Genomic DNA, 6425 nt, shown 5'->3' with positions numbered 1-6425 from the left:
CCGAGGCGTGCACCCCGGCTGGTGGCCAATCAGGGGCCGCAGTCCTGCACTCGCGCCGGCGCGCTCAGGGCTGTGCGTCCAAGGAGGTGCGGCTCAGCGGAGCTCAGCCCCAACTCTTTCCTCTCGGATTGGGGAATGTCCGCTCCCGCCTCTTCGGGCGGGACCAATGAGCGGGGCGCGGCGGCTTCGGCGCCCTCAGCGGTTGGTAGGTTTGAAGCGCCTGTGAATTTGGGGGGGCTCCGGCTCGCACCGGAGCGGCTGCTGGTTCGCGTTCCCCGGAGGTTTGGGCCGTACGGGAGGAGTCTGCGCCGGTGCCCACTTGGGTCGAGCTTTGCAAGAGCCCAGGGACAAGTCCAGGAGGCCGGGCCCCATTGCTTGGATGCGCCAGCTCTGGGCTGTCCCTGAAGTCGTGTTCCAGGTGTCCGTGGCCGGACCCCGGGGTTGCAGGACCCAAACGTTCGTCTCTAAGGGTCCTGGCCCTGTGTGTGTCACGATAACAGACAGCCGGCAAAATCACTTGATTTCATTCCTAGTCATCCCTCCCTTGGGTCCCGCTGGCGCCTGTACCCACGGAACCGGAGTGCCAAGGGCGGCCACAATTAGTTCAGTAGGAATTGACGCCAGGACCCTCAGCCCAAGGATCCCAGAGCTGCAGGGACAAGAAGCCACTGGCGGTGCTGCCACTCCTGGATTCTTCCCAGTGGGCACACAGTGCTATATCGAGGACTCTGTTTCAGTGCGTCTGTGCCCAACTTGCATCTTCTGATTAGTGCGGTTCACGGTTTGACCAGGGGACCCCACATTATGGGTCCATTCTGGCACCTCTGACATAAAGCATTGCCCTGCGTCAGAGTCTTAGGAGGGATTCTGTGCACTGGGAAACTGAGAGGGTCAGGCTGAGGCTCTAAGGGCAGGAAAGGCAAACCCATGCCTGGAATACAAGTGTATTCCTGTTAGGGCAGTCCCTGGAACCCAGCGTGAAAAGGGTTTCATAGGGCCTCCATGCTAAGAGGCCTTGTTGAGTCGCTAAGTTGTGTCCAGCTCTGCGACCCCATAGACTGTAGCCCACCAGGCTTCTCTGTTCATGGGATTTTCCAGGCAAGAACACTGGAGTGGATTGCCATTTCCTTTTCCAAGGGGCCTGCAAAGATGCAATTTCAAATGTTACAGCAATTGTGCTTGGTTCTAGATCACCAGAGGGAGAGAGCTGTTTCAGTGAAAGGCAGAAAGTCTCTTCTTACACAGAAAAGTTTTAAGGCCTGAAAATATTTGGGTAAAAGGGTAAATCATTCCAAATACTTTGTAAATGGTTATTAAAAAGGAATATGCTGTACTTCTTGTTCAAGTTTCTGTGAACCTAAAACTGCTCTAAAAGATAGTCTTATTAAAACAATTTTTAAAGAAAAGGAATGTGATGTGGGTTGTGAATTCATGATCTGTGTCAACTGGAGTCTCATGAAACCATTGTTTGTTTCTTAGCTTCAGACTCCACTTGAACCTGTTTGTCCAGATGAGGAAACAATGCTAGGTTTTTATTCCTAGCCCACGGTTTTGATTAACAATCAAATGCTGTTACAGTAACTAAGGTTATTGGGAGCTGATAAGCTCTGACTAATTAACACTGATCCAAAGCATGTGGTCTGCACCTCTTGTAACTGTAGCTTAACTGTGCCTGGGTGAATGTTCCCACAAACTCAGGAACTCAGGAAGAGACACAGGAAACCCCTAAGCAGCTATGCCTGTCTGCCTTATATGAGTAGGAAGACTGCAGCAACTAGAGAGAAGGTGGCATGTCAAAGAAGATTGGGATGGGTGACTGCAAGCATGTCCAACAAACACACTGTGGTCTCTGGGTTTCCTTCACTGGAGCAGGGTGTGTGTGCAGGCCGTGTGCTCCCCAGCTGCTCCCTGAGACTGACAATGGCTATGCTCCTCCACTGGTATGCTGCTGTAACTCTGCTGACATGGGCTCACCTTTTAACCACAACTCACAAATCTTCAGGGAGCCTTGGATACTCAACCACCTCCTGAGTCAGACCACAGCCCTTTTTGTGTGGTGAGTGGAATTTCCAGTCTTGGCTCACAGACGTGAGGCTCTGGACTCCTAAGACCAGGAGTCAGCAGGTTACACTAGCAAACCACAGGATCAGCTTTCCCAAGAGCATTCAGGGACTCAGATCCACACCTGAATCAATCTCTACATGTTGCAGTACATCAGATTGATTATCTTCTTTGCAGTCAAAGATGGAGAAGCTCATTACAGTCAGCAAAACCAAGACCTGGACCTAACTGGCTCAGATCATCAGTTCATTATTGTAGAATTCAGGCTTAAATTGAAGAAAGTAGGGAAAATCACTAGGCCATTGAGGCATGACATAATCAAATCCCTTATGATCATACAGTGGAGGTGACAAATAGAATTCAAGGGGTTAGATCTGGTAGAGTGCCTGAAGAACTATGGAGGAAGGTTTGTAACATTGTAGCAGAGGTGATCACAAAATCCATCCCAAAGAAAAATGCAAGAAGGCAAAGTGGTTGTCTGAGTAGGTTTTACAAATAGCCAAGCAAAGAGAAGTGAAAGGCAAGGAAGAAAGGGAAAAATATACCCAACTGAATGCAGAGTTTCAGAGAATAGGAGAGATGAAAAGGTCTTCAATGAACAATGCAAAGAAGTAGAGAAAGATAATAGAATGGGAAAGACTACAGATCTCTTCAAGAAAGTTGGAGATACCAGGGAACATTTCATGCAAGGATTGGCACAATAAAAGAAAAAGTAAGGATCTAACAGAAGCAGAGAGGCTAAGAAGAGGTGTCAAGAATACACAGAACTATACAAAAAAGCTCTTAATGACCTGGATAACCACCATGATGTGGTCATTCACCTAGAGCCAGACATCCTGGAACATGAAGTCAAATGGGCCTTAGGAAGCATCATTACAAACAAAGCTAGTGGAGGTGATGGAATTCCAGCTGAACTATTTCATATCCTAAAAGATGATGCTGTCAAAGTGCTACACTCAATATGTAAGCAAATTTGGAAAACAGCAGTGACCACAGGACTGGAAAAGGTCAGTTTTCATTCAAATCCCAAAGAAAGGTAATACCAAAGAATGTTCAAGCTTCTGGACAATTGTGCTCATTTCACAAGCTCACAAGGTAATGCTCAAAATCCTTCAAGCTAAGTTTTGAACCAAGTATGTGAACTGAGAACTTAGAGATATTCAAGCTGGATTTAGAAAAGGCAGAGGACCATGCGTATACAGCTTCCCCAACGGCTCAAGGAGTAAAGAATCCCCCTCCAATGCAAGAAACACAGGAAACATGGGTTCAATCCCTGGGTTGAGAAGATCCCTGCAGAAGGAAATGGATGTAGAAAAGGCAAAGGAAAAAAAGGAAAGGCAGAGGAACCAGAGACCAAATTGACAACATTCGTTGGATCACAGAAAAAGCAAGGTGATTCATCAAAACATCTACTGCTTTATTGACTACGCTAAAGCCTTTGACCAGTGAATCACAGCAAATTGTGGAAAATTCTTAAACAGATGGGAATACCAGATCACAGAAACCTGTATGCAGGTCAAGAAGCAACAGTTAGAACCAGACATGGAACAACGGACTGGTTCCAAATTGGGAAAGAAGTATGTTAAGGCTGTATATTGTCATCCTACTTACTTAACTTACATGCAGAGTACATCATGCAAAATTCTGGGCTGGATAAAGCACAAGCTAGAATTGAGATTGTCAGGAGAAATATCAACAACCTCAAATTTGCAGATGATTCCACTCTGATAGAAAGTGAAGAGGAACTAAAGAGCCTCTTAATGAAGGTAAAAGAGAGTTTAAAAGCTGGCTTGAAACTCAACACAAAAGAACTAAGATCATGGCATCCAGTCCCATCACTTCATGGCAAATAGAAAGGCAAAAGGTGGAAACAGTGACAGATTTTGTTTTCTTGGACTTGAAACTCACTGTGGATGGTGACTGCAGCCATAAGATTAAAAGACGCTTACTCCTTGGAAGAAAAGCTATGACAAACCTAGATAGCATATTAAAAAGCAGAGACATCACTTTACCACAAAAGTCTGTATAGTCAAAGGTATGGTTTATCCTGTGTTCATGTGCAGTTGTGAGAGTTGGACCATAAAGAAGACTGAGCACCAAAGAACTGATGCTTTTGAACTGTGGTGCTAGAAAAGACTCTTGACAGTCTCTTGGACTACAAGGCAATCCAACCAGTCGATCCTAAAGGAAATCAACCCTGAATGTCCATTGGAATGACTGATGCTGAAGTTAAAGCTCCAATACTTTGGTCACGTGATACGAAGAGCCAACTCATTGGAAAAGACCCTGATGCTGGGAAAGATTGAAGGCAAACAGAAAATAGAGTGGCAGAGGATGAGATGGTTAGATAGCATCATCGGCTCAAAGGACATGAATCTGAGCAAGCTCCGGGAGATGATGAAGACCAGGGAGCCTGGTGTGCTGCAGTCCATGGGGTCTCAAAAAGTTGGACATGATTTAGCAACTAAACAACAAACCACAGCATGTGTACCGTTTGCCCATGCTGCCTTGGCCAGTGATTTTCAAACTGTGTTCCTAAGAACTCCAAAATCATTTCCGTGGCTATTCTAGATGTTCTGTAAATGCTGGATCTGAATCTTAGTTTATTTTTAACAATTAAAACACTGTCCGAATATGTAGATATACACCCTCATGGAGGGAAACATAACCCCCACTCCTTATGAATGGGCTGTGCATAGCTACTTCCTCCTGCAGAGGACAGTGTGGAAAGAGAAAAATAGTACCTGTGCAGTGGGATACCTGACGGACACACCTGTACCACATAACTGAGGTCAACATCATCTGTGTGGGTCATGTTGATGGCATGCACTCTGGATGGGATGTGATTAGAAGGGCCGTCTCCTCTGTGGTCTTCCTCCCAACAACCGTAACCCCAGTGCAGTCATAAGACATTATCGAGCAAATCCCAATAGTGGACGGACCCCTTACAAAGATTCCAGCTATAGTAGATACTGGTACAGTGTACCGTAATAGAAAATACTGTAGTCGCGCGCTCAGTCGCTTCCAACTCTTTGTGGCTCCACGGACTGTAACCGGCCAGGACCCTCTGTCCATGGGATTTCCCAGGCAAGAGTAGTGGAGTGGGTTGCCATTTCCTACTCCAGGGGATCTTCCTGACCCAAGGATCAAAGCCACATCTCCTGAGTCTCCTGCATTGGCAGGTGGCACTGGATCAAAACAATATTCCTCAAAACTATCAACATCATCAAAAGCAAGGGGAACCCAAGAGGACATGGTGACTAAATGTCATAAGGTGTCCTGGATAGGATCCTGGAATGGAAAAGGAACAGTAGGCAGCATAATAAGGAAACCAAATGAATTATGGGCTTTAGTTAATGCTACTGTATTGGTATAGATTCATTTACTGTAACAAATGTGTCATACTAACTTAAGATGTTAATAATAGGGAACTCATGTATATGGAAATTCTCTTCTCAATTTTTCTATAAACCTAAAAAGGAAGCTTTTTAAACTAACAAACTGAAACCCACTGGGATGTGTTTTGGTGACCTCCCAGGCACCTCAAGTTGCTTGGCTGTTAACTCATCTTTGTGTACCTCAGACCTCCTGTTTGAATCTTAGGGTCATGACGCATATGAAGCCATAAATACTGAAGCGTATGGGCAGTTTGGCTGCCAGGCCAAGTTTCTGGGTCGGCTGCTCTGAGCGGGGCTGTAAGCATGCTGACCCGGCACTTACCCAGCCAGGACTGCTGGCACTGGGTCCACCTTCAAGTCTGCTATGTCGGCTTCATTCTTCAGGCTGACTCATTTGTGAACCTGAACTGGAGACGACGGGGTGCCCTGCCCTCCCTTGCTGGGCTCACCCCCTCCCCATGCCAGCCCTGTGGACATCCACTCCCTCCCCACCCAGCAGGTGGGTCACCCATCAAGGGCTGACCTGGCAGGGGGGCTCCTGCTCCCAGGTACCCCTGACCCCCAGCCACCAGGACCCCCCACCCCTCTCTGGGCCAAGGTCCCACATGGGCAGTCCGCCTGCTAGAGTCACATCAACGCTGACAGGTGATCCCTTGGGAGGCCCCATGTCCTGTGAGATGCCGGCTGGGTGCCTATGGGGTGGGCCCACCTCAAGCCTCCACCAAGAAGCCCCTAGGCGCCTCATTGGCAGGCTCCCTGGTGTCACCTCTTTGCCACCTAAGTTTTCTGAAGTCTGCGGTGGTGGGGTGGGGTGGCCATACCGTGACCTCTAGGGGTCTATCTGGTGAGGAGGATCCCTAAGAGGGGCTAGGGGCTTGCTGGCCTTCTGAAGGCCATGATCGACTGGGAGTTGGGGTGACAGACCCCTGTGGTGCACTGCCCCACCTCACCCCTCTGGGCTCTGTC

This window comes from Capra hircus, chromosome 1 (genome assembly GCF_001704415.2).
Source record: "Capra hircus breed San Clemente chromosome 1, ASM170441v1, whole genome shotgun sequence".
NCBI lineage: Eukaryota > Metazoa > Chordata > Mammalia > Artiodactyla > Bovidae > Capra > Capra hircus.
Note: the sequence above shows the minus strand (reverse complement) of the source record.